General features: G+C 40.8%; 1 pseudogene across 2 annotated transcripts; it reads right to left on the reverse strand.

Moving 5' to 3' along the window:
- Positions 1-16,808: 16,808 nt before the first annotated feature.
- Positions 16,809-19,376, reverse strand: LOC309611695 (kynureninase pseudogene; annotated as a pseudogene). 2 transcript variants are annotated; one of them, XR_014249777.1, is made up of 2 exons: positions 19,202-19,376; positions 16,809-19,050 (listed from the first exon to the last, which is right to left on the reverse strand). The product of XR_014249777.1 is annotated as a kynureninase pseudogene (transcript). The 2 variants fall into 2 exon arrangements; XR_014249778.1 differs by having other exon boundaries at positions 16,809-19,044; positions 19,196-19,376.
- Positions 19,377-27,652: the final 8,276 nt, after the last annotated feature.

Raw genomic sequence — 27,652 nt, forward strand, 5'->3', positions numbered from 1 at the left:
AAGAAAAAAATAAACCGAGCAATAGATTGTAGACAATAATGAACAATATATGAGATATATAATTTTGTGGAGGTGAAATGAACACTTGTTTGCAAATTGAAAAGGCTCACCGTGTTCTAGGTAAAATTTTAAATAATAATTAATTTCTAACTCTGTAACCTTGAGCAAGTTTCTTAACTTCCCTGTGCCTCAGTTTCCTAACTAATAAAGTGGGGATAATACTAGCATCTGCCTCTAAGGGTTGTTACAGCTTTTAAATAAATGTTTGTGAGTATTTTAAAAGGTGACTGAAGCACAGAAAGCGGTATGAGTGTTTGAAATAAAATGAATAAGAAGGCATAGATATTTATAAACACACTTTGTGAAATCAGTAGCTCAACATCAAGTGATTCTCAGTGCTTGAGCTATTCTAACTTGTACCTTCACTCTGGTAACTGGGCTCCTTCTCTTCTGAAACTCCATCTTGCCTCGCCCTCTATGCCTTTGTTCTCTGGTTGGTACTTCTGGACCCCCTTTACCTTGTCGTCCACTCATAATTCCTTCCATGGCCACTGAGAAATGTATCCCAGGGCCCATTAGCTGCTGCCAGTCCTACTTAAAGTACCCCCTTGATTAGATTCTTCATAACGCCTCCCTGAGTTTCCATTACACTTCCCAGTAGTCACATCGCCTGTGCCCTGTCACAGCCCAGCTCACTCCGGCAGCCTGGTCTGGATCCTGGTTTGATCCCACTATCCCATGGGACCCCAGCTTAGCAGATGAGGACCCTGCATGTAACTTCCTTTAGACCCATTATCCATGAGGAGGGTGTTAGGACCAAGTAGGAAGGCCCTTCAGCAGGCTTGCTAAGGGGAGTCGCATAATGAGCTTCCCATGTAATGACTGCTTTTGTGCAGCACCGTGCCCAGGGTCTATTGGGATGTGTTGCCCACCTCTAGGAGTACTCTGGGGGCAAGGCAGAACTGCCAGGGAATATTTACATGGTTCATACATTTGTTTAACCCCAACTAATTTCTTCAGGCATAAGGTGATCAATATAAGTGAGAGGCCAAAACCAAGGTCTAAATGTTATATAAAGTTTGACTTATGCAATATTACATTGCTTTCAGCTCTTTAATTAGCTGGCTTTAAAATCCAAAAGAAAATCATTAGCAACATGGGGATTGTAAGACATACTATTTACGGTTAACATTTAGCTATGCCTGACCTTAAAGCAGGTGATTCCGCTGCATTTTCTTCCCAGAAAGCTAGACAGGAGTTCAGGGATAGCCTTGAGTTAAATAAAAAAGTTTGGAGGAATCATGCAAAATACTGCCAGATAAATCATGGTTTACCCTTTGCAGAGTTCATCAATGATGTAACTGTGGAAAGCTTTAGCCCAGAGTAAGTTGATGGAAATGTTTTTTAAACTTAGAGAGTTTGGGGTATATTAATACAATATATATTTTGGACAGTAGTTATGTACAGTTATAAGCTCAATGACATTTGGATCTCAATAAAATAAAGCACAGAATAATGTTACACCAATGCAGTTCCTGATGTTGTAGAAGGAATATGTGCTTTGAAATCAGAAAAGCTGTGTTTAAAGCTCAGGTATGCCCCTCACCTGCTGTATGACCTTGGGCAAGTTGCTTAACTGGGCTTTGCAAGAGGTTCTTCAATTATAAAATGAGCATATCTCACAGGTTTTGGGGAGGATTCACTGTAAACATGTACTTATATGCTAAATGTGTTCCTGGACTTGGTGGATACTCAAGAAATGCTAGCCCCTTTCTTCTTTGGGGGGTGGGAGTGCAGAGGGTATAGATTAAGATAGTGGCTCCTCATGGAAATCCCATCCCCTAAAGCCAGCAATACTAAAGGACCATTCTACTGTGAGCCATGGCATTTAAACCAGAATTTAGTGGAAATCAAGGCTGCGTCCTTTGACATCAGAATATACAAGCAGCAAAAATGGCCTTGAAAAATTCTGAGACCAGCTCCCATCTCTGAAGGATTCTGCCCTCCTCCAGGATGATTTCCCTAACCCTCCAGCACTGGACTCTTTCCTTCCCTCAGAAACTGTAGCTCTTGGGTCACTTTATGTAGCTCTTGGAAAGCTCTTACACTGCTTTTAAAGTACATGTGTATGACTCAGCCATTCAACTCACCTGAAAGCTCCTGAGTGTCTGGGACATGCTGTATTCTCTTTCTAGCAGCTCGTGGGAGAAGAGTTGAGGAAGAAGGGAGAGAGCAAGAGCCAGTTTCCAGGCTGCCTGAGACACTCAGGAGAGAGGTCCGCTCCCCTTGGGACTATTTCCCAGCACTAGCACCAGTTGTTCCAGTGTGCATTAGGCATCTTAGATGAATAGCTACATACAGAACCTCTGTATTCCCCTCCCCGCAACAAAGGTTTTAGTTTGTTTTTGTTTTTTAACATCAAATGATTTTCCCATTCTATGGGAAAAGTTCCCATTCCATGAAAAGCTGACTTTTTATTTGTACATATTTTTGCATACCAACCGTTCTACCAAAACCTACAAGTCAATATTACTGCCCTGCATTACTTTATGCTACACCTGCCCCTTATTGGGTGAGGGGCTTGAACAATTCTTTTCTTTTTTAACAAATGAGTGAAATAATGTAAGAGACATTGTAATAGAAAGTGGAAAAACAGGATGATGCTTGGTACATCGTTAGCACAAAACACCTTCCTGGAGAAAGTGTTCACCAGCTGGCTTGGGACTGAGAGGTGTGTGTGGAGGGTTGATATGAAAGGACATTCAGGGAAAGAGCATCATGAAATGTGAATGCCAAGGCGTATGTAAGACATTGCATGCACTTCCTTATGGCTAGAGCGGCGTGTGCATGAGGACAGAGAGATGCAGCATGAAAGGTGAGGCTGGAGAAGCAGAGAGTGGCCAAGTCACAGATGGTACTGAATGTCATGCTAGAGAGTTCGCTCTATATCGTGAAAGTGCTAGGAGGCCACAGAACAATTTACGGCACTGATATGGCCACTCTTGGCCCTGCAGTGGTCTCTAAAGCATGGGCTTCCTCTCCTCACTGCTGCCCTTCTGTGAAAGGATTAGGCTTTAGACTTAATTATCTCGAATGTTCCCACATTTTCATATCTCATGAATTTGAGTTCATCTCTACAGATTTACAGAAAGCTTTACTATAAGTTATAATGTTAAATTTGCTTGCATTTGAAAAGCGAAACCATGAGCTATTAAGGACATTTTGTGAGAGGGGGCAGTTGGGCTCTACCCCAGAGTCATGAACAGTATGCGTATGTTCTATTTAGCGGTCTTTGCTTCATTGGAAGAGTTAGAGAAACACTGCTATAGGCCACAGGGAACCATTCAAGATTCTTGAGCAGGGGAATGCAGTACAGGAGACATTTTTAGCTATGGAGAAGAATCTATCTTCTCAGGAATAAAAGTATTATGAGAGAACAATTCTAGACAATGGTTAATTTCATGCTGTGATAGATGGTACAGAAATAAATGCTATCAGAACTCCAAAGGGGGAGAAGTCTCTGTGGCCTGGAAGGATTGAAGAGACTTGCCTGCAGGAGCTAGGATATGAACTTGAAAGGACAGAAGGATTTGGAAGAGCAAAGAGGAGGGAGAAGAGAATGAATGGAGAATACGCAAAGAACATGGTGCCATGTGCATGCAAATGTGTGTTTTGTGTGCCATTGTGTGTGTGTGTATGTGTGTGTGTGTGTGTGTGTGTGTAAGTTCAGTAAGAAGATTGGAATCAACTTGATTTCAAAAGCTGACTTTTTCATTACATTAAAATGTACTTAAAAGGTGGATGAAAATAAAAGGGAGTTGGAGATACGGTTTCAGAGAAGAGAAAAAGAAGGAAAGGAAGACAGAGACAGAGAGAGGTCTAGACAGAGAGAGACGTACTGAGAGAGAGATAGAGTGAAGAAGGAGAAAGAAGAGAAGGCAAGAACCAAAGTTGGAGGAAATAGCATTTTTCCTCTTCACTTCGTCATGTCTGGGTTTAGCCAGTGAGAGTTCTTCTCTAAAAAGGGATAAGAAATGAAGTTTTATATTGAGAGGTAGGAGCATTTGGGGTAAACGACAATGTCCAGCAAAGATGCACAAAATGGAAGATTTTCAGCCAGATCTATGAACTAGTTCAGTGGAGTGTGAAGTGTGCTTTGAGAGAAAGATAAAAAAATGAAGTATTAAACCTCCCATCAATATTCAAGGTATTTTCCTTTGGGCTTTATTTTCAAAGCACACAGAGAATTCAGCTTTCTCAATTTATCATCCTACTCAGGCTTCATGTGTGCATTATATTTTGACAAAGTACTAGAAACTCCAGTGACAGGTTTAATAGAAAGAAAGAGGCAGTCATACCTTTCTGCAGGTTTATCACAGAGGATCCAGAAATGATAGGCAGGGAGGCCAGAGGTGGAGTGTCTCCCTACAAGGAGGACATCTTCAGTCCCTTCAGGCTGGCTGACTTCTGCCTGTCCTGCAAAGATGAGTGTAGTCAGCAGCTCTTCTAGAACACGCTTCCAGACCCCTCAGGTGGGGCAAAGGGCAGCTTCTCCTGAGACATTTTGCGCAGCCCTCTTAACACTAGTGAATTTGCGTGAATGCTTTCTCTACTGGATTACAAGTTCTTTGAGTCAGGGGTAGTTCTTACTTATCGTTGGAGCCCTAGCACAGGAGGTAGTCAATAAATATATGTGGAAAGGAATTTCCTCAGCAGGAGTTCAGGGAGTTAAAACTGGATTTTTACATGGGGCTTGGATTTTCTATCCCTTTCTTAAGTGGTTCCCTGGAAGTGATCCTGTCTCTACCCACAGGCTGCTAGCTCTGTTACTACCTTTAATTTCAGAATCAACCTTGAGGGAGCACTCAGAATAATACCTAGCTGCTAGCTTGTGAGGTCTACTTCTCAACCCTGTGAGAAGCAGCAGACTCATTTAAGCTCTGTGACCTGGCAGCCCATTCTTCTCTCTCTGGCTCAGTTTCCTGATTTATAAAGTGAGCACTTATAAAGATACCACTCTAAAATAAGTTTATTATGGGGATTGCGTGAGAGAATTCATGCAACCATACCTGAAAATATCAAGTGCTCCATACACATTTCCTTCTATCGTTCTCCTTCAAATTACTCCCACTGCTTGATAGTCTAGATCTCATTTCCTCTTATTGGAATTGACAGTTTCTCAGTTAGGAAAAATATGGATACCATTGCCCTTGTCAGGCAGTTAAACTTTCATCTCAGTTTCTTCTTATGTCAACAATCAAAACCTATTCTGTGTGTTCCTTTCATTTGAAGTTAACTCCTGCAATGGATGAGAGCAAGTGTTCTCATTATTTATTGCTGCATAATAAACTCCCTGAAACTTAGTGGCTTAACGAAAACATCTTCTTTGGCTCGTGACTCTATGGGTTGGGAATTCAGGAAAACTTTCATCTGGCAGTTTGTCTCTGATATATGGGACCTTAGCTGGGGTGCCTGGGGCTGGAGGATCCACTTCCAGGATGACTTCTTCATTCCTCTGTCACCTTAGTGTTCTGTAGCATCAACTCTCTCCACCTGGCATCTTCAGCTTGCCCCCAGGTGGCTTGAGTTTTTTGAAGCCTAGTAGTCTCAGGGCAGTCAAAATGCTTACATGAAGGCTGACTGCATCTAGCGTGAGCATTTCAAGAGTGATTGTTCCCAGAGACCAAGGCAGAAACTTCAAGGCTTTGTATGAACTAGCTTCAGAAGTCACAGAGTATCATTGTTGGTACATTCTATTGGTTAGACAAGGCCACCTAAAATTCACTGGGAGAGGGGACTACAAAGGAAGTGAACACATGGAGGTGTGACTCATGGGGGGTCATCTTGAAGACCTGTTATGTATCATAGCAATTGACTGAGCATGATCTTCTTTTTTTTTTTAATCGTCTGGCCTATTGAAATTTACCAGGTTAAGTTCTCAGCACTCACATACCCTGGTAAATACTATGCAAAGAGAGCATGTGGGGTTCTTTGGCACGACAGTTGTGGAGAAGGTGGATGGTCAACTATCTCCTTTTCCCAGTATGTGTTGGAAGACTCATCTCAGCTTTAAGTGGGGTGAATGTTCATGAACACACTCCCTGTGAGCATATTATGCACAGTGAGCTCACATGAAACCAGGAAATCCACAGTGGAAAAGAATGATGGAATAAGCGAGGTGCATGGTATTTTTTCCAGGGCCTCTTAAGAGACTGGCCACAAATTGGGACTTGAAATGGTCATTAATTTACATGAATCGAGGGAAACCCAGAGGACAGGGAGTGGGATTGATAGCATAGAGTAGGAGGAGAACAGGAAGAATTATATATTAAAGTGGCAGTGACAAATGGCCATACATTGCAACTGACTAGAGGCATAGACAAATAATTCTACACTTTATGGCAGCACTTCCAATTATTCTGTTCTAACTCTCGGTGCTAAGAAATATTTGTCAGCTCTTAACTTATAAATGGAGACAAATCTTACGTGTCAGTTGTGTCAGGTTATAATCCGATTTATACTAACTGATTTTCTAATAGACCAGTATGAGCCTTGACTCTCCACAAAGCTTTTCCTGCCTGTGCCATCTCTCGTTGATACACATTCTTACATTGTCTTGACCACAAAGCTTGGTACCCTGCGTAGTTTTCTATAATTAACTTAGGTTAACTCACCAGATTACGTCTTGAGGTCTTTGATCAAGTATTTCTCTTTACCACACTTCCTCCACTCCCTACCTCTGCTCAGTGTATGCATGCGTGTGCGCACGTGCGTGTGCACACACACACATACATACACACACACACACTCACTTAAAAATACTCTCTTCTTCCCAGCACAGGCCTAAATCCATAGGAAGCACTTAATAAATACTGATTGAAAGAATTGAGTTCCTATATATTCAAATCTTTACTGCAGAAGGAATCCATAACCGGTATTATTTCATTTACAGTGACAATCTAACTTTCCCTAGGTGTTATCTCCAGGGATATCTTGCCCTGTTTGCTAACAGCTCTGTTGATGGTTGTAGCTTCTCTTAGATTAACATTTCCCAGAGTGGTTTCTTCAGAATATAACTTTCAGATGTCATACATGCTGTATGCACCATTGGGAGATCTACAATTCATATTAGCATTTTAATTGCTGTGAGAAGACCCGCAGTAAAGGAAGCTATTTGTTAACTGAATATTTTCCAAATTTATTTGACCATAGAGCACCCTTTAAAGATAGCAGCACCTATTGTTTTCCAGGGCCATGTTGTTTCCTGGAATATATTTTGGCAAACAACGTCCTATATATCCTAGCTTTTATTCGTTGCCTTCCTTTCTTCCCTTGTACTAGCTGCTTCCCCTTGCCTCAGACCCAGGGCTTAAGTTCTTGCTTCTCTGCTCAGAGAAACTTTGAGAGCCCATGGAAGGATGACTCTATGGGCTTATTTAGCATTGTTTGGGACTGGAAGTGACACTGAAAATGTCATTCCCAATCTTTCATTTTAGAATTGAGGAAATAGGTGCACGTGAATAAAAGTCCCCTGAACCGTTCATGTCAGAACTGAGACTAACATCCAGGTCTCTGAATTCCAAGCCAAGACTATTTCTTCCTTCTACTTTTCCTCTATTCATATGGAAGAACTTTCATAGAGAGTCAGCATTTGGGGCCTACTGACTTCATTGAAAATAGGCAAGCCCAAAAGCCAGTAGGAAGGATTATGATTTCCACAGGATATAATTAGTGGTTTTAAGGAGTTCAATGAATGCCCTGGCATAGGAGCAGATTGGCAATTGGAGCCCCTATTTTTGGCAGAGAATGAATGCTGCCTCTAAAATTCAGAAGAATATAGTCTATTAGCTGCCCCGCTTCTCACCTGGAAATAAAATCTCCTGGCTCCCATGGGCTGGGCAAAGCATGGAGGGAACAACTTGATTTTCAAATAAAGACCTTCTTTGAAAACCTTCCCAGGAGACTTGATTTGTGGGAGCATAACCCAGTGGTAGATGACAGTGTGGGGAGTAGCTAAACATGGCCATGTTTGATCATGGCCCCAAAGGCCTAGATCAAATTCCCAAGGGATGTAGAAACCGCAGAGGGGTGAGCTGTGGAAAACAGCCTTTACTTCATAAGGTCAAACTGCCTACTTCCGTCGGGATGGCCCAGTGTAGGTGGGTTTATTCTAATAGATTTGTTTGCTGGAAGCACTATGGTAAAGATGAGGCTAGAGGTGAAAAGTGAGTAATTGGAGGTAATTAACAGCCATCTGGTAATTATTGGGTACAACTCAGGTCTTTCCAAAGCATGGAAATCTAGTCAGAACATCAAGCCCAGGAAGAATCCTATAGAAAAAAAATATGGAGACTATTTAAAGTTGGCAAGAAAGACAGTGGAAGGAAGGACTTTGGTTTGCTCTTCCAGCCTCCTGTTAAATAGCTACTTGCATGAGGCCTTGGAAACTCAAGGTCATTTAGTGACTGCTGAGAGACAGTTCTGTTCTAATTATCTATATATCACAAGTTATTTCTGTCCTGTGAAGATGAGGACAATGACAAATTGTGTTCAAGGGTCCAGTGTCCCACTGCCCACTTTAGTGTGGGAGCAGAGGATGGGTCTGAATCCACAAACTTTCCATGTTTGCACATGTCCTCTAGGCCATTTGAGGCCAGTCAATGGCCTCCGGGATGGGCTTGTCCAGAGTTTCACCCTTTGGGAAAGGAGCTTTGTGCCTTTTAACACATGGAAATCTCTGGAGGATTATCTTTTGTCTGCAGTATAGGTTCCCTGACTCTGGGCATACCCTTGGGGGCCAAATGGTCTGGCCCTCACCCTCCTCTGCTGTGGTCCATAGACCTCCCCCTGCAAACGCACACACATCTTCACTGGGGGGAGGAGCAGCCCAGGTCCCTCAGCCTTCGATCTCACCCCTCCCTCCCACTTAGGCTCTCAAGGCTGGGGGTCCTCGACTCAGAGAGGAAGAATCTAACCCCTGTGGAAGGAGGCAGAGATGCTGCAGCAGAATGTTAATCAGCCAGACCTTCTATGTGTGGGAAACGGAGAGTTGAGAGAAGGAAGCAGATGTGTTCTCTGTGCCTGCCCTCAAGGAGCCTTCACTCTCATGGAGACAGGCAGGGCTGTGGGACACAAGACACTCTGGCATATCTGTCATCAGGAGCTACATTGTGTGGAGTTGGGGAACTCCATGTGGGCAGAGAATGGAGAGTAGGTCTCCTGAAGTTGCAAGGCCTTGACTGAGGCCTCCCAGGATTGTTCTGTGCCAGGGAACATTTAATAGATAGACATGCAGGCCCCTCTCAGCTCACTCCAAACTGCAGGGAACCCAAAGAGTCCAGCAGAAGAGTTTTAAATATGTGCTAAAAAGTGTTACAAGTGCCAAGGCACCCCTGGAAAATAGAAAGACAGAGCACAGACATGGGTATGGTGTGGAGAACTGTGTGTTGATGGAGCTCAGTGGTGAGAACCCAGGCATTGCTGATTTTCAAGGATTGTGGGTTTACCTCCTGGTCCAAGCAGAGAAGTCCCTGGTAGCTGAAAACATGGACCTACGTTTTCCATTGACGTGTCCTGTGCCTCATTTGGTTCCACTCCCTCACTGCTGCCTTTCCAAGGCTGATACACAAACCTAGACTCCTATAGGGCTAGATTCAAGCCACACAGCTGTTCATTGCAAGTCAAAGTCCTAGGCTGGATGTTTTTCTCCACCCATGCATTCATCCATTCATGCAGTAAAGGCAGAATGACCCTATACTGCACTATGAAAAGACACAATGGGGGGCCCATCTTCCAGGATGTCATTCCCAAGAAGCACTTCTTCTGCCTTACACTCTTGTGACAAGACCAGTAGCTAACATGGCCTGGTGGACTTGTTTGGAACCTTAGAGCTGGAAGATGCTTCAGAGGTCAGCTGGTTTCTCTACCTAACGCAGGAAACACTTGGTTGAAAAGAAGAGAGGAGGTTGGAAGAAGGCAAGTAAAATGTGTTGAGTGATTACTCAACAAGTGCTACTACTAGTATCATCGTTGCTATTATTATTACTGTGTGCCCCACACTGTTCTAGGCAACTTGCTTACCAGATGATAACAACCCTATGTGGAGAGTTGAGACTGCAAGAGATAAAGTAGTTTCCTAAGGCCACACAGCAGTTGGTGACAGAGCCAGTATTCAAACCCAGGTCTTTCTGGCTCTCAAGTCTGTATTCTTTTGACCACACTGCATAATCTCTGAAGGCAATGATAATTTCCCTCTTGGATTTTCTTTTGCCCTGTTAAGCTGATATCATGATGTTATGTCTTCTTGATTTACTGGACTCTTTGACCTAACAGTGACAATAGTGTCCTGGAGGCTGGAAATTTCTCTCCCCTTCCTGATGAGCCACAACAGCTTTGAAAATGTCCTCTTGATCACCTACAAGAGGCGGTCAAGCAGGCTATGGGTAAATAATCACTTATTCCTTGAACAGAGAGGGAAATATTTACAATTCTCTTTATAAAATATTTACCAGGTTCTTACGTAATTTGTTGATAACAAACAGATTTCGGTTAACTTTGAGGTGATGAGCAATTCTGTTAAACAGATGGGACTAAAACCAAAATCCTAATTAGACAAATGTTTTCTATAGAACAGTGCTTGTACCATGTTAGGTTTGCCGCTGGGAGAACAATTTCAACTGGAGAACTGGACCCAAGGTGAAAACAGCTGTGGGTTCTTTAATGTTTTGGTTTTTTTTTTTTTTTCCTTTCTTTTTCCTGCAGGAGAGTTTCTGTTAAACTCCCCATCAAGGACTTCCAATAACTGTAAACCCCACTGTCCAATTATTGAAGACAATGTTAGAGCTAAAAACTCTGCCCTGTTCCATTTGCTTTTCCCCATACATCCGGCCCAAATGCACACAGCATTTTATTACTGAATCCTCTGCAGCAAACTGAGTTTCCCTTGGCTGATCTCCAATTCAGAGTTTCTGAAAACTTGATATTGCCTTTTTTTTTCTCTGCAGTGAGCAGTGTGGTGATTTTTTTAAAAAGATAACGATTCCCAGGCAGTAGCGACGTCCTCCAGCCGGTCCACGCCTGCAGCGTACAGGGCAGTCCTGCAGGCCGGTGTTATGTAACCTCTGCAGTGGGCACCAGCAGTGCTGGGGCTCTCACCTTGTGAGGACCCGCCAGGGTTGCTGTCACCTCCTGCAGAATTCACCTTCTTCATGGTGCCGCACTTTCTCTTCCATCCCCTTACTTGAAAAGAGCAGGGTCCATAGCAAAGGCAGACTTTAATTTGAATCGAGGTTCTGTCTGGTACCAGCTGTGTGACCTTGGGGACGTGACTGGCACTTGCTAGTGGCACCTTTCTTGTCTGTAAAGGCAGGGCTGCTGTGAATGGGTGAGGAGGGTGGTAAGGTAAGATGTCTAGCACAATGTCTGGCACCTGTCAGCCGCTCAAAAAATGGAGCTGTCGCTTTTATTATTATCTAGCAGGATGGGCTGGACTATGTACAACTTTGGACTCAGACGGTTTCCTTTTAGCTTTGCTGCTTAAGGCAGGCTTTGTCCTTATGACTTGGCCCCCAGTGAAGAAGGAGGTGGCAGAAAGGGCCCCGAGAAAGATGACCTTGGGTTCATGTCCTCTTGCTATTGTTGGGGAGAGGAAAATTTCCCTCCTTTCCTCTTAGTTCTTTTGGCTGGTTGAATAATTAAAATGACATAAGACAGATTAACAGGAGAAAAAAATCCCCTAAACTTAATCATGTACATACAGGGAATCTGCATAAACATGGGAGACTCCAAAGACAGTCAGGCAAAATGAGCTCTGTATGTCTATACATCATTCCGGACTAAAGAGAGTGTTAGGGGTCTGGCCTTCAAAGGGAAGGAAGGCAATTCACAAGAAGAATGAAAAGAGTAAATGTCTGGTAAACAAATGTTTACAGGGTCATCCAGAAACAATGGGACATAAAGAGGCCTTTGATCAAACAGGCTCTGCTAGGTTCTTCCCTATCCACCGCACCTAATTCATATTATACAGTTGTCTCTCCGTATCCATGGAGATTGGTTCCAGGATCCCCACAGATACCAAAATCCATGGATGCTCAAGTCCTTTATATAAAATGGTGTAGAAATTCAGTCTGGGTTGGTTGACTCTGAGGATGCTGACCGTACAACACGGGATACGGAAGGCTGAAGGTTCCAGGAGAACCATGGTGATAGTTCCCTTCCTGGAATAGGTTCTCTATCTAAATTCTTTTAGGCATTAGGAGGAAGGTCAGAGGTTCTTCCTAAGTCTTTTGGGCCTTGGTTGTTTTCAGCACATATGAATTTGCAAGCCAGAGTGCCACATCTTGGGGCGACTTGTTCTGAACCCCTACATTATTCCAAAGCTATCAACGTGATGCTAGGCAAGACTCAGATATTCATCTGCTACATGAAAGCATCATTTGAAATGATTCTCTTGATCCTTTCCAGCTCCTGTATTCTTTAGTGAAGATGCTTAAAGAAAAACTATAGCGTGAATTTCAAACTATGTAATGATAGTTTAGGAGATCACCCACGCTCATCTTACCTTTTTTACTCCCTTTGGTTCTCCCAACCACCCTTCAAGACAGGGTCCTTCCTTCATTCACCAGATGAAACCTGCCTGTCAAAATATCTTTCCTGTGTTCTCCAGGGAGCTAATGGCAGAGTTGGCATTCAAGTAGGTCAACTTTAAAGACTACTCTCTTTCTGTTACTCTTTGCTGCCTTTCCTGGAGGGTTGTCCTTGAATTCAATCCCCTTGTCAACATTTGGGATTCAAGCCTTTCAAGGATTGCTCAGTCACTCAGGAGTATTCTAATAATATTTAAAATATATTCTCTGCCATGCCCCTAACATGGGGCAATTTTGGAGAAAGCTGTCATGGAAAGGCATAGTGCCTAATTGAAACGCTAGCTTCTCTTGGTGCTCCTGGGGATTTCATAGTTCATATTTCCAGGAGTAGTGGGTGTGTGAGTACAGCATTGGCTCTAGAATTGTCCTGCACTAAGGAGAGGAGAAATATACTGCACAGGGATTCAGTACCCACTGATCTGAAATCTGCAGTCACTCTTGTTCAATTTATAAGGAAAAGATTTGCTTACCAAATTAATAGCATGCCAAATTGCCAAGATCTTTTTATCTACTCAAGGAAACTGGCTTTTCACACTTGGAAATTCTTTGTTGTGGTTCACTGAAGCAGAGCCCCTAAGCAGCTTTATACAATTCTCTTAAGTTCTTTGAAATTTAGCATAATTGAGACTTTCTACATTTAGCCTCTCTTTCTCCCTAATTAGCTTATATTATTGTGGCTTAGAAATACATTTTAATGTATTTTAAAATCTATTTGACTGCAGGAGAGGCTGTTTCACCTTGTCTTTTTATCTCCCCCTGCAGTCTCTCCAATTCTCTCTTCCAGTCCCTCCAGAAACCACTGATAACCTGATTGCTCAATTCCCAGGTCAATGTTTGGGACACACTTCCTCTTTGCTACCAGCAAGGATCAAAAGGCAGGAGTACCAAGTAGCACTTTGTCTCCCTTCTGACCACGTGGCAGGGTGGCAGGCAAAGTCAAGGCCCCTTTTTGAGCTCTACCATCTCTCTCTTTGCAAACACCACCAAGCACATCGTCATTGTTTTGGTGTTGGGCAGAGGACGGTAGGATCCTGAGAGCTAAACTTACCATTAAGGGATGTACGAGACCTCATGCAATCTCTAAGCTAAGCCTTATGCTCTGACCTAGTTTTTTAGCATGTGCGAGGGACAGAAAGCAAGCGAGGGTGGCTGGAGCCCAGTGAAGGAAGAGAAGAGCTGAGGGAGGTGAGGTGAGAGGAGGCTGGGGCCAGATCCTGGGCCCTGCTAGGCACGACTGACTGCATAATTTGTGGGGCCTGGTGCAAAATGAAAACGCAGGACCCCTTTGTAAGAAATTATTAAGGATTTCAAGACGAAGACAACAAAGCATTAACTAAGTGTGGGCCCTTCTTACTGTGGGCCCGGCGTGACTGTGTGAGCCACGTGCCCATGAAGCAGGCTCTGCCATGGTGAGGGGGCTGGATTTTGTGCTTATTGCTATTGGAAGCAATTGGAATAAAAGCAGGAGGAAGACCGAGAAATCATATAATCCGGCTAGTTAATTTGGGATGAAGTGTGTATTATGGCACAGAGAAGATGGTGACTAAATATCTTTGGTAATAGGAGACTTGAGTTCTGCTAGTTCTGTCTCTTGCTTGCCATGTGGTTTTGAACATGAGAAAGCCTCATATGCTCCTGTGACCCCCATTTCCCCCAGCTCCGGTGCCCTGAGATAGCTTGATTCTGGAGCCGGGCCTTGGAATCTGCATTTTTAAAGTTCTCTCTGTGATTCTAATGTGGGGTCAGATTTAGAAATGATAGCCCCGAAGCACCTGTGACAAAACTTACTTATATATGTGACAATCTTCTGTTTATCTGTTGGCCCAAGTTAGTCTTTGACATATACCCTGGAATTGTCAAAAGTATGCTTTACCAGTTTCAGAAAGAAAACACTTTATTTCTGAGGTTGAGTTGGCACTGTTGGTGATGGCCTGGCAGGAATGGTGTTCACTGGGCATATCTGCTGCGTAGACAGTATCAAGAAGAAAAAAGTCAGGGGCAGAATAATCTCAGGGTCCTCCTCTGGACACTGTTCTCCTGTATCTTGAAAAGTAGACTCATTTACTATGTTAATTTGTTTGACTCTTTGTATGGTGAAATACTTATAATTTTGCTTTGCCAAAATTCTTTTCACTGAGTTCAGCCCTTATTTTAAGAGTAGGCAGAATGACAATTTCTTCTGCTATCTCTCAGGTTGGAATATTGACATCTCCCCTTAGCTGTGTCCCTGCACATGGTTGATGGTGCTGAGGACAAGGTAGCAACACGCACAGCATTTTCTAATCTCCTAAGGTTTCAATTATTAGGGGATGCTGACAATCAAAAATGAGAAAATTAGTGAATTTCTGTGCAAAATCTCTAAATATTTGCAAAATGTTAAAGGACGTTTTCAGATGTTAATATGACCTTTGAAATATCTTCTCTCAGTATTTAAAAAGCTTCATAGTGCATGGTTTATTTGAATTAGTGTGTGGGAGGAGAATCAAGGAAAGTCATTTTGTATTTGGAAAAGAAAGAAAAGCGAACTAATTCTCCAGTGCGGAAATGTTTCCTTTGAAAGGTGTCCTTCACTTGCTTTTGTTTGAGGTTAATTATATACTTTCAAAAGTACTTCCCACAGGAATGATTTTTTTGACTCATGAGTTATTTTTGTATGTATATGTTACCCCACCAAATATTTGCCATGTTGCTGAGAAAATAGTAGTCAAAAGCAAAATTTCTTTGCTGGTATCTGAAGGTCTTTTTGTTTTTTATTACAAGAACAATATAACAATAAGACAGCTCTGCAAAAGAGAGAAATAATGCCCTTGGTCCTACATAAATTTTCATCTTGTACTTTCCCTTTTACTTAAGGTCATTTAAAATGATATTCTCACATGATTGTATAGGGGATGTGACAAAAAAAGAATGGTCAGAATGTAGAATTAAATCTTGTAGCATAATTTTTTCTTTTCCTTCCTGTAAGCACGTTTGTCTTCCTTTTCAGGGTAGCAAAGTAGATGATAGCAATACTAGTTTTATTCTAGAACTCGGGGGTAATTTTCTTATAAAAACTAAATGCTCATATCCTTATACTTTGCAATATGTCTCTTTCCCTCTTCCATCTTCTCCCTTGCCCAGGCTCGCTGCCTCCCTTTCTTTCTACCCTGCCATCTCTGGCCTGTGCATGTCACACAGAATTCTAGATGATAGTTAGGTATGAAAAAAGAATAGATGTTTCTCAATATTTACTGAAATATCACAGTGATTCACTTATTTCAGTGAGGACATAGGGCTATTATTTTATCTGCATAGATACGAGTCAAGTTTGCTCTGCAGAAAAGGTGGCAGGATTAAGCTGCAAGCACATATCACAAATAGTGTTAGTGATGTCATAGCATTGTCAGAGTTGGTATTACCTACTGCAACAAAACGATTCCCAAAGACCAGAAAAAAAAGGTGTTTTCTGCAGCTGCCTGGCAATAAGGGAGAGTGTAAATCACACATGAAGAAACTGCTAAGCAGATTAAGAACTTGAACAACGGTCCATGAGGATCATTTCTGATGATTACTTTCTATGCAGAACCATTAAGCTGGTGTGGAGGTAATGATGTATACAGGATCACATTTTCTAATCACTAAGCAAAGTCTCAGTTTTGACAGTAAAAATGCTTCATGGCTTATATTTTATAATAAATCTTTAACCTTTGCTTTGTTTTCAGATTTTTGTTTATACATTTATTTATGTCCAGGATAAAAATGTAATAGTCAACAAAGGATTTTGAGAGCATAGTCAAGACAATAAAATTAAAGATTGAATTCATTTAAACTTTCTTTTTTAAAAGATGCTTTGATTACGGAAACCATTTAATATGAAAGTATATGATTGATACAGTGGTATCTACCTAGAGATTAGTAAATCAAACAAGTTTGGTTCTTGACAGTTCTGCACTTGAATATTCCAATTTTTATTTATGTCTTCCCCATCTTTTACTTTTCTTCTCATATATTCATTCCTTCAGACAGTCCTCAAACATAACTAAACTTTGTTCTGATTTTACTCTTATTTTAAATAATTTTACATGCTATCTCTTTTTTTTTTTTGAGTAAAGAAATCAATTTAATGAGCTTCAACCAACATTAGTTGTAATGAGATAAAATAATAAATATGAAAGCACAAGCAAATAATTTATGCAACTTTTGTTCTTGCTGTATATACCATTTTTAAAACCAGATCTAGGATGATATCTACTCACTATGAAAATCATGGTAATGTCAGGGATGGTAACATGAAAGAATGGCCAATGGCAATTGTAAGCTGCTGAATGAAAATTGAAAGACATTTCTTCTTTACCAGATGTTAACATACGATTAAAAAAATTGTGTATTAGAATCAATGAAATAAGGCTTGTACACAAATTAAACTCTGATGTTAAATGTATTCCTTAGTGTGGATTGTGACCAAAATATTTGAAATCCACTGCCCTAGAAAATGCATTTTCTGTTCCTCAGATTGGAGTTAGATGGAACATTGTAAAAAGCATACATACATCAGACTGTTCAACTACAGTGCCTATAAGAAACTCTTTGGTAAATTAAAATTAAAGTAATATTTCTAAAATTGACACAAAAATTTCCACATACATTGTGAAGTTGTCAGTCAAATTATAAATTAAACCAACAAAAAACATTTCATTAACAATGAAATATGACAGCTAATCAAGACTGTGTACATAATACTTGCACCGGTAAAGACTTTGATCCACCAAACACCAAGAAATTGGACAGCCATGCAGATATCTCAAGGCCACAGACCCTTAAAAAAATTGTCTTGTTTTTCTGTAAAGTATACAATTGACTGCCAGTTATGTGTAATCAGTTTTGAAATAATTAAAACTTGAATAATAGTAATAAAATAACCACAGGCTTTCCATATTATTTGCTTAAGTTGCTATGGAAAACTCGGCTACTTTTTGTTTCTGCAGAGTCAAGTGCAGAAATGAGCAGATTGATAAATTTATAAACATCATGGAAAGAATTGTAGAGAGGAACTGGAGCCACTCGAATCCCATTTGGATCCCGTTTGTCACAAACCACTCCTCTTTTTTCTAGTTCTTGGAAAATATATTTAATTGGAATAGAAAATGTTAGGGTTAGCTGGCAGCCGCGATCCTCTATACGGGATGGAGTAATTATGTTCACAACTGTTTTCTTGGTTTCTGCTTTATCCTGGCTGAAGTGATGCTTGATCATGTATTGCAGATAACCAGTTAGCAAAACAGATTTTCTCCTCAGTGCTTTCATAGTTGCTTGCCTGAAGATCTCTAAACTAGCATGTAAGGAACAGACCAATAGAATGGGAGGATTTGAAATTCGGAATCCATTGACCCCAGGGATTAACTGCAGTTTGTTATCCATCTTAAATCTGGTGCTTAATTCATGGCCAAACCATCCCACTAACGCAGGTTTAATTGTATAGGCATGCTTTTCATGGACAAAGGCACCAGCAAGACCTCCTGCTCCTGTATTTAAATAATTGTAGGAGAACCAGCAGGCAAAATCAACTCCCCACTCATGTAAGTGGAGTTCAACATTTCCAACTGCATGTGCCAGATCAAAGCCAACCAAACAACCCTTTGCTTGTCCGGCTTTCGTGATGGCAGGCATATTAAAGAGCTGGCCAGTATAAAAGTGCAGACCACTGAACAGGATCACTGCAATAGAGTCACCTTCATTCTCAATTACTTCAAGGATATCCTCTAATCTCAGTGCTTCTTCCCCCTCTCTTGGCTTTATAAGCTGCGTACTTTTCTCAATAAGTCCATGAAGTTGAAGCTGTGACTCAATAGCATAATGATCTGAAGGGAAGGCTTTAGCTTCTAGGAGAATTTTATACCGTTTGGGCGTAGGCTTGAAAAACGATAACAATAGAAGATGTAAACTAACAGTCAAACCATTCATTAAGGCTATTTCTTTCTCATTGGCTCCTACAATGTCAGTCATAAGTCCCAAAATAGTCTCATCTCCTATAATCCAAGGACGTTTCCCTACATCATGACCATAGGCTCCCATTTTGGCTCACTTATCTAGTTCTTCTTCCAGATATGTTTTAACCGTTTTTGGTTGAAGGCCAAGAGAATTTCCCAAGAAATAGATGGCTTCTTCATCCTTATTCACTAAAGATAAATCAACGGCTAGGATTCCAGTGGGGTCCACAGCTCCCAGTGTTTCTCCTTCAACAACAAAAAAAGCCTCTCAAGAGTTCCTTACAAGTTTATAGGCCAGACTTCTGGGTGAGAAATTGAAAGGGCTTCTGCTCAGACTCCACTCTTCGGGGAACCTGTGAGCCAACTTTAGTTCTTCCCACTCTGTGTATGCTGATTGTCAATCTCCAATCACTGACAAACATCTAAACAAAATGCTGCTCCTGCTTTCTATTTCAAACACTAGGAGCTCTGCTTAGGGCAGCTCTCTAAGGAGCTCTGCCGCTATCTCTTTAACAGAACATGTATAGACAGGAAGCCTAAATCACCTTGTCTGTGATCATTCAGAATCTCAAGCAGAGCTGAGACTCTAACGGGGCTATTTTCAGTGCTGCTTCAGTTTTCTTTCAGCTTGCCTTATGCCAACCTTTCCAGTAATTACTGTTTCATAGAACTTAAAGAGTAAAGCAAATGAATAAAAGGCCAAAAGATAAGTTAATTTTAATGAAATCTGATAGAAAAACAACATAAAGAGTATTTTCAGTGGTGGAAAGAAGGTACATTATTTTCAGTGGTGGAAAGAAGGTACATATTACCTAGAATCACAGACCCTGGACCAGAAGGAACCCGCTTATAGGATGCTTTCCCCAAGTACCCACCCTCAGCAGCCTGAAGAGTCACTGTCTCAGCTTGAACACCTCTAGTGATGCTTTTTGTGGTACTGATATTGAACCACACCTATCTTAGTCAGTTCGGGCTGCTGTAACTAATTGCCGTAGACTGGGTGACTTAAACAACAAACATTTGTTTCATGTAGTTCTGGAGTCTGGGAAGTCCAAGATTAAGGTGTCGGCAGATTTGGTGTCTGATGAGGACCTCCTTTCTGGTTCATAGATGACTGTCTTCCTGCTATGCGCTCACATGGCAGAAGGGACAGAGGAGCTCTCTGGGGTCTCCTATAAGAGCACTAATCCCATTCATGAGGGCTCCACCCTCGAAACTTAATCATCTCCTAGAAGTCCTAATAGCATCACATTGGGATTAGGTTTCAACATATGAACTTTGAAGGGACACAGTCAGTCCATAACAATGCCAGTCTTTAGGAAGACTGCCCTTAACTGAGTCAAAATCAGCCTCCTTGAAGTTTTGATTCACTTCAATTTATCATAGCAATTACTGAGTACTTCTATATTCTTTTTTTTTTTTTTTTTTTTTTAGTACTTACTATATCTTAAGGTCTCTACTTCACACTGGGTTATAAAGATGAGTAAGGAAGACACAGTTCGTAAAGTACTTAGTGTTTAGTGAAAATAATCGTCAGGATTTTTTTAGGGTAAATAATAGAAACCCCCTCAAAGTACCTTAAACAAAAAGATAACTTATTGAAAAGATACAGTGATTGGTCTAACATCATGTAAGGTGGATACTGGTACTTAAACCATATCACAACAATTCCCCTCTTTAAATCTCTGAGCTCTACTTTTCTCTGTTAGTTCTTTTTTTTCCCCTCTCTGTTGGGCTCTAAGTGATGGAAAAGATGATCCTTGGTAGCCCCTGGCTTATGTGAGCCTTAGTGGGACTCTCAGAGAAATGAAAGTGCCTTTTTCCTGATAACACTAGTAAAACTTTAGTGGAAGAAGGTTAGGGTCATGTGACACCCCAAATCGGAGCTGGGTGTTGCTTGGAGTGGGGGAAGCCTAGCACTTAGCCCTACCTGGACGATGTGGAATAAATTTCCCACAGGAAAAAGGCTTCCATTACTAGAAGACACAGTGAAAGGAAAGTGTACTTGTAGTGAAAACTGTATCCATCTACCACAGTCCACTATGGTGAAGGATATGACATATCTTCAGTGTTTGAAAAAAGCTACCCTGCTTCTTAATCCCTATTACAAATATGCCCACATGTGTGCACACACATACACAACACACATTGCCTCTTTCCTTGGTTTTCTTGTCTCTAACCCAACAAACATGATCTTTTTTGAGTGTTCCTGAGGCAAGATATCTAGATCCCTCTTGGTCACCAAACTGTGGCCACTCTCTAGCTTGTCAGCATAGGTTTCCGTCCATTTTACAATTACCCATATATGGTCCAACTAGGACAGATGTCCAGGGAGCTTTCACGTTTATATGAATTCTTCTGTGACTTTCACCTACGATTAAATAGTGATTTTAGTCACTGAGTAAATATTGCTGATTTAGACTGTGTATTGCAAACTAGTTGTTTGTGGATTATAGCTTTCAACAGGTATGTTTTGTTCAGGCCAAATATTAAAAAATAACTTGCTTTCCAATATTTTAATTCAGGTTATTCCAAATACAGTTTTGAATTTCCACAAGGCATTTACTCTATGAGGGTAGAGTCCTTGTTTGTCAATCTGTCTTTAGTGCTTGGAAGATAGAGGCAACTCAGTAACTATTTATTAAATTGAGTTTGGTGAGATTTTTGGAAGGTGGAGTCTGTTTATCAGATAAGCTGTTCAGCCTAATATTGTATCATTGGAAAATATGATATATCTTTTATCTTCATTCATGTCAATTATTAAAATGTTGAGTGGGATAGGATTGTTGATGGAGCCTTGGGGCAACCTTCAAGATTCATTAACATAAATTCTGCAGTTTGATTACTCATCCATGCCGTGGAGCCTCCTGTCTGATATTTATTTCACCTAATAGTTACATCTTTTCCACAAGGTTATTAGAAAACATTTAGCAAGTGTCTTATGGCAATTCTGTTTAATATATTTTCTAATGATCAGACTAATAATGCCATTACACAGAAGAATGATGTTAATTTAACAGGAGATATTTTCTTAATGGGTCCATTTTGACTCTTGGTGGTCATCTCCTTCTTTGCTATATGACTATAAATGACCTGTTTATCAACAACTAATTCTAGAAATCTGTCAGCGAGAAGGATCTCTCCTATAGTTTGACACTGCTAGGACCTGAAAGGTCAATTGCAGTGACTGTCTGTGGTCAGCAGAGGGCAACGTGGAGAGGAGTGGACCACCAAGGTCTTCAGGCTGGGGAACTGTGTCCACAGTTCCTATCCGACAATCATCTCCTGAGCTATGATGGTGGCAGAGTTGCTATAGCTGCTACAAAAAAATACATCTGTGTGACTTCCTAGCCAAACAGGGAGAAACTACACCAGACAGAAGTTGGTAAGGGAAGTATGCTTGTACTTGAGGGCAAAGGGATAACAGTAATAACAACGAATAATATTTATCGATTAGCTATTATTTGCCAAACACTGAACTAAATACTAAATTTATTTTCTCAGTGAATCTTTACAGCAAACTTAAGGGCAGAACTTTTATTCTCATTTCATAGATGAGGAAACAGAGTTTCAGGAAGGTTGAAAAATGTAGCCAAGATCATGTAGATAACAAGTGAAGGATGGGGGATTGGTCAGACTGCTAAGCCTGTGCTATTTCCACTGTGTCTTGTCACTTCATAAGAAGGAGCAAAAATTCTTTTTCCAGGAGTCTATGTGAAAGAGGAAGGAACAACAGAGAATCAGAATGCAGCCGAGATGTAGCCTCTGGCCCTGTTAGCCTGGCTGGCCCTGACAGCTGACCAGTCTAAATATATCAACCTGTGGGTCTTCTGTTGATGAGGCGTATATTTTTTTCTTTCTGTCATTACATTTGCTCATTTCCAGTCTTTGGGCATCTCCGTCATCCCCTTCTGTGCCTCAGAGACACAAGCAGTGGGTCTTGCTGTATATCACACTTTAGGGTTAGGGGATTCGACTGGGCGTGACAGTGCCCATGTGCTCTCATATGACTTCACTTTTGTCTGTGGCCTTGTCTTCACTTGGCTTTAGTATCCTTCCTTGGACTGTGATCCCTTTGAAGTGTAGAGACTGTGTGTGTTTCTGTGAATATCTAATACAGTAGTTTGTACAAATACATGAATAATTAATGTTTCTTCACTTGATCTTAGCCAAAAGGCCGAGAAGCTAATTAATGTTTCTTGAATGAACAAACTGAGATTATTCTTCATGGAGAAGAGGAAGCCAACTTAAGTTTGAGTATTATGCTTTAATTCTATCCCATCAGAATTATTCAACCTGAGTATTGGATCTAGCCATTCCTTGACCGTTGAACCCCTTCAATATTCCCCTTGATTGTCTCTAGAAATTTTAGTGGTTTCTGGATTCCAGCCTTCCTTGGTAAAGATGTGACACACTATATTTTGCCATTAGATGCATTGTCTTTTTGGTACCTTCCATAATATGCTCTTTAAAAATATGAGAGAGAATGGGAGCTATTTCTTGGCCCCTTTCTTAATTATAGGCTGACATTTCAGGATCTCCTTTATTTCTTTGATGTAGAACCTAGAAATTCAGCTTGCATTTCTCTCCTTTAATGGCTATCCCCGCCTGCTTGATCTCTTTGGGTTCCCTCTCTTCAGACTACTGTAGAGCAGAGCATAGTCTTGTCCGCTGAGAGTTATCTGCTTCTGTATTGCACCCCTAAATACATTTACAGGCTTTTTTTTATTATAAGGGCTTTATGGATGATTTCGGTGAGAAAGAAGCGAAGGAAAGCCAAAATTTCAAAGTGAAGTATCAAAGTTCCCAGTTTCATGTTCCCCTTGGCTTTTAGTTCCTAACTCCGTTGAGGTGATCGTAGGAACCTTTTTCTTCTCTCAGCTTTTACTCCTGGAGGTAGAGCTCACCATTCTGCCTCCTGGTCCTGTTACAGCAAAACTGGGATGACCCCTCCCAGGAAGCAGAAATGCAGCTACCTCCTCATCTCATGTGGAGAATTTGCACCTCTTTAACTTTCCAGATCTACTGGTACCCAGTTAATTAGGCCTTTGACCTACTCGGGAATAATCCTCTCTTAACATTTTCTTATATAATACCCCTCCCTTTTCTTTATTTGTGGGTTATTTTCAAAAACATACACTGAATTTAAATTCTAAGTGGTCTCATTCTCTTCAGTTCTATTTCCTTTTAAAGTTTCTGGTTGAGAGAATCAGAACATTTTTTTCTCTGATTGGTTTACAATTTCTTTTCCTAAGGCTCATGGAGCCAACCAAGATCATGAACCAAGGTGCTTATGGGCAACCTTGAAGCCAAGATGACATGGCTACGTTCTCTCAAGGTTTCTACCACTCTCCAAACTTGATGGTATTTCAATCTCTAGCACCAGGTTTTCACTGGAGGAACAGGTACACATTTTTAACTTCATCCTTGGTAGTTCCACCTAGATGATCTCCAGCATCTGGGATTTAACATGTATGAATGAAACTTATTATCTGCATCTGCCACTTGCCTTCCAAATCAGGTCCTTCTCCTGTAATCTTGATTTTGGCTACAAGTCCCTCTATCCAGTTAGCTAATTGTACAAACTAGAAGCCTTAGATTCAGCATTCGTTCTTTTATCCAGAGTTCCTAGATCCAGTTAATTGCTAACTCCATGTTTGATTTCAACTGCCACCACCCAAGTTCAGGCCTTTTCATTTTTCACTGGGCTATTATAATTACTTCTATACTGGATTCTTGCCTTTATTTTTTCCTTTCCTTATTTCTCACTCTCACCAGCTTCCTTTTTATAAGGAGACTCTAATCCTGGAATTTCCTTGCTTAGCAGTCTTGGATTGGTTTTCCACATGTGGGATGATTTTAAGATCCTACCATCATTAGAATTTTGGCTGGTATTGGATATGTACAAGGTCCTTACTATGACATTAAAATTTTACAAATTACCTTTCTGTCCTTATCTGGGGCTATTCAGCACCACACAGCAAACTTTTTGTTGTTTCTCAAGAATACCTTCCCTTTTTAACTTTGTCCAAACAATTGTCTCTGAAGCCCTTCCCTAATCTCTAATACCTGGTAAACTCTTTCCACTTGAAGATCTACCTCTGTTAAAGCTTTCTGATCATCTTCTCTATCAAGGCCATTACATAATAAAGTAAGTAGAATAAACTGGAAAGCAAATTCCTTTAGGGGAGTGTTTGCTTTTTGAAATGATGATATGATAAGCCCTCTGTGAGTTGAAACATGCCTGAATGAACTTCATGTCAAATTGGAGCATAGATTCCCCAAGGAAAGAAAAGCTATGCTGCTTAGAAGAGAGAATGAACGAGCTGAGGGAACCTGGGATTGGGTGAGAAGATATAGTGTGGGGTCTTGAATGCCAGGCTGACAATTTGGATCTTACTTTTCATGAGGAGCCATCCTTTTAAGCTATGGAGGGAAATGATTGGAGTTTTATTTTTGAAAGACTATTCTATTAGCAGTGTGAGGGATAAAGTTTGGATGTAGGGGAGAGGGTGGAGTAGGATAATCTTTTAGAAGAATATTGCAGTGACATAGACCATGAGTTAGCAAGGTTTTTCTGTAAAGGGCCAGATAGTAAATATTTTTGCCTTTATGGACTATGTATGTTATGTGTTGCAACTACTCAACTCTGTTACTGTAGCTTGAAAGCAGTCCTAGATGATATGTAAATAAAACTTTATTTACAAAAACAGGTTGAGGGCCAGGATTTGTTCCAAGAGTTCTGGTTTGGTAACCCATGATTTAGACAAGCAATGATAAAGGCCTAACTTGAACTAGGCCTAGTTCAAGGCAGAGAAACTAGTAAAGCCTGGTAAGCAATTGGACATGGATGGGAGGAAGGACGGAGGAAAAATCAAGGTAAAGCTTAGGCTTCTAACATAGGCTTCTGGGTAGGGCTACCATCCAAGACTGAGAATAGAGGAGAGGAGTTGGGCTCAATTTTTCACTGGCCGAATTTTAGGTGCTTGAGGGACATGTAGGGACAACTGAAACCCAAAGAATATATGGTCTGTGGGGCTTTTGACCCAATGCTCTTGTTGTACCTCTTTAGATGCCCCCATTTTGTATATGTTCTGAGTTTAAATGTTTCTTCTAATCATCTCACCTACAAAATGGACCATTTTGAATGCATTTTATGCTTTCTTCTTATAACCAATAGTCCCCTTGTAACCAAGTCAATTGTTTGTTGACTAACACTGAAGGGTGATTCATCTCATGCAACAAGAAAACAGGTCTGTCACTCTTTCTGGAAGAGTTCAGCCTACCCTGGGGAGTCTAATTTAGTCCATGTTGCCGGTGGGGATGCCTTCTGCTTCTTCTGATTATAATTTGGTCAACAATAAATCTGTGTTTTCTCATAAAGTCCCCCTATCTCTGCCTCCATCTCCATCCCAGTTGTGAAGTTGTTCCAATTGTTCAAGGGAATACTTGACATAAAAAATGACCTTTCCTCTGCTTTTGGCAAGAAACAGTTTTACATGGCTTCAATATCCCATCACTCAGAAGCAATGAAGACTGAAATGCCTAGTGATACGTTGGTGTCATTTTTCCGGGTGGTAAGGACTGCCAACTTCTTACCAGGGAAGTCTTTTCTTGGTTGATTTCAAAAAATCATAGGTATTTATTCTAACAGCCACAGTGTGGCTCTGTGCAGGGGAAGAAGTGTCTAAGACCCAAGGTACCCAGACTTGGAAATGTCATTGGGCATTTGCCCATCCTGTACCATATCTTTTATTACTATATTCTTTCTGTTAAAACCTAATAAATTCCCATTTTTCTGAGGCAGCATGGAGCCTGGATTGTTACTTTTAATTTTTTTTTTTTTGGCACTTAGGGTAGGTTCAGAGTGAGGAATTGATAAATCAAACATTTTATCAGTGGTTCTCAATTCTGGTTACACTTTAAAATCACCTTGGGAGCTTTTAACAGATACTGATGCCCAGATCAATTGCATCCAAATCTCTGGAGGTAGGGCTGGGGAATTTGTGTTTTTCCATATCACCACAGATGATTCTAAGCTGAAGGTAGGTTGAAAAGCACTGCAGTAAAGTCAGAATTTAATTTTCTGTTGTCTGGAAGATGGCAGGGAAGTAAAGCACTGAAAATTAAACATCAGACTCATCTCCTAGCCTGTGGAGCATTAATATTTAACCAGGTTACTACATGTTCTTGAAGTTCCTGCCCTTAACATTAGAAGAACCTTAAAAATGGAATCTAACAGCATTCCCAGGAAGTACCACATCCTGTCCACCCTTGTCTGTGCTTGTCCTGGCTTCTTCCGGGTCCAGTGATATAAATGCATAAGAGGACATTTCATCATAAATAGTTTTCCCAAGTAAAACTGGCAGCCCTTTAAAAACCATATTACTGGCAATAACTGTAGATATTCTTCTGCCCTGTGTTCTAAAGGAAACTGGATAGATTTAAACTCTGCATTCTATATATACAAGTGAAATGTAATAAACACAATATGTGAAGTATATATCAACAGTACATACTTACTGAGTGACTACAATGTCTTGGGCTATGGTTTAAAGAAATAAAATCTCTTATTCTGAAGTAGGACCGAGTTTAAAGGGAAGATGTGAGATGTAAATAAGTAGCATTAGCAAATTAAAGTGCAGACTACTGGACAAGGTAAATGGCAGGAAAGAAGGGAGATGGGGAGTTGGTCAGAGAAGTCTTCATGGAAGAAGGGTATGGAGCTGAACCTTGAAGGAAGATGAGATTTGAGTATGCGGCTATTAGGGTAAGGGCTTTCCAGATGGATAAGTCATGAAAATGAGAAATTAGTACTATTATTACTATTTTGATGAAGGTTAGGGATCAAGAGAAGATCTGAAAAGTCCTCGCTTTCAGTAAGAGAAGTAATTTATTTTTCATTTTCAACATTTACAATTTAAAAACGTATGTTCTACTCTCTTTTCTCTGTGAGGTAAGCATCCTACTGAGAGTTAAGCTTTGTTTCCTTTTTTATAAATAAAACTATCTTTCCTTGATGAGTCATAACTCAGCACAGTA

The sequence above is a fragment of the Balaenoptera borealis genome, assembly GCF_965194805.1.
Source record: "Balaenoptera borealis genome assembly, chromosome: 15".
Classification (NCBI taxonomy): domain Eukaryota; kingdom Metazoa; phylum Chordata; class Mammalia; order Artiodactyla; family Balaenopteridae; genus Balaenoptera; species Balaenoptera borealis.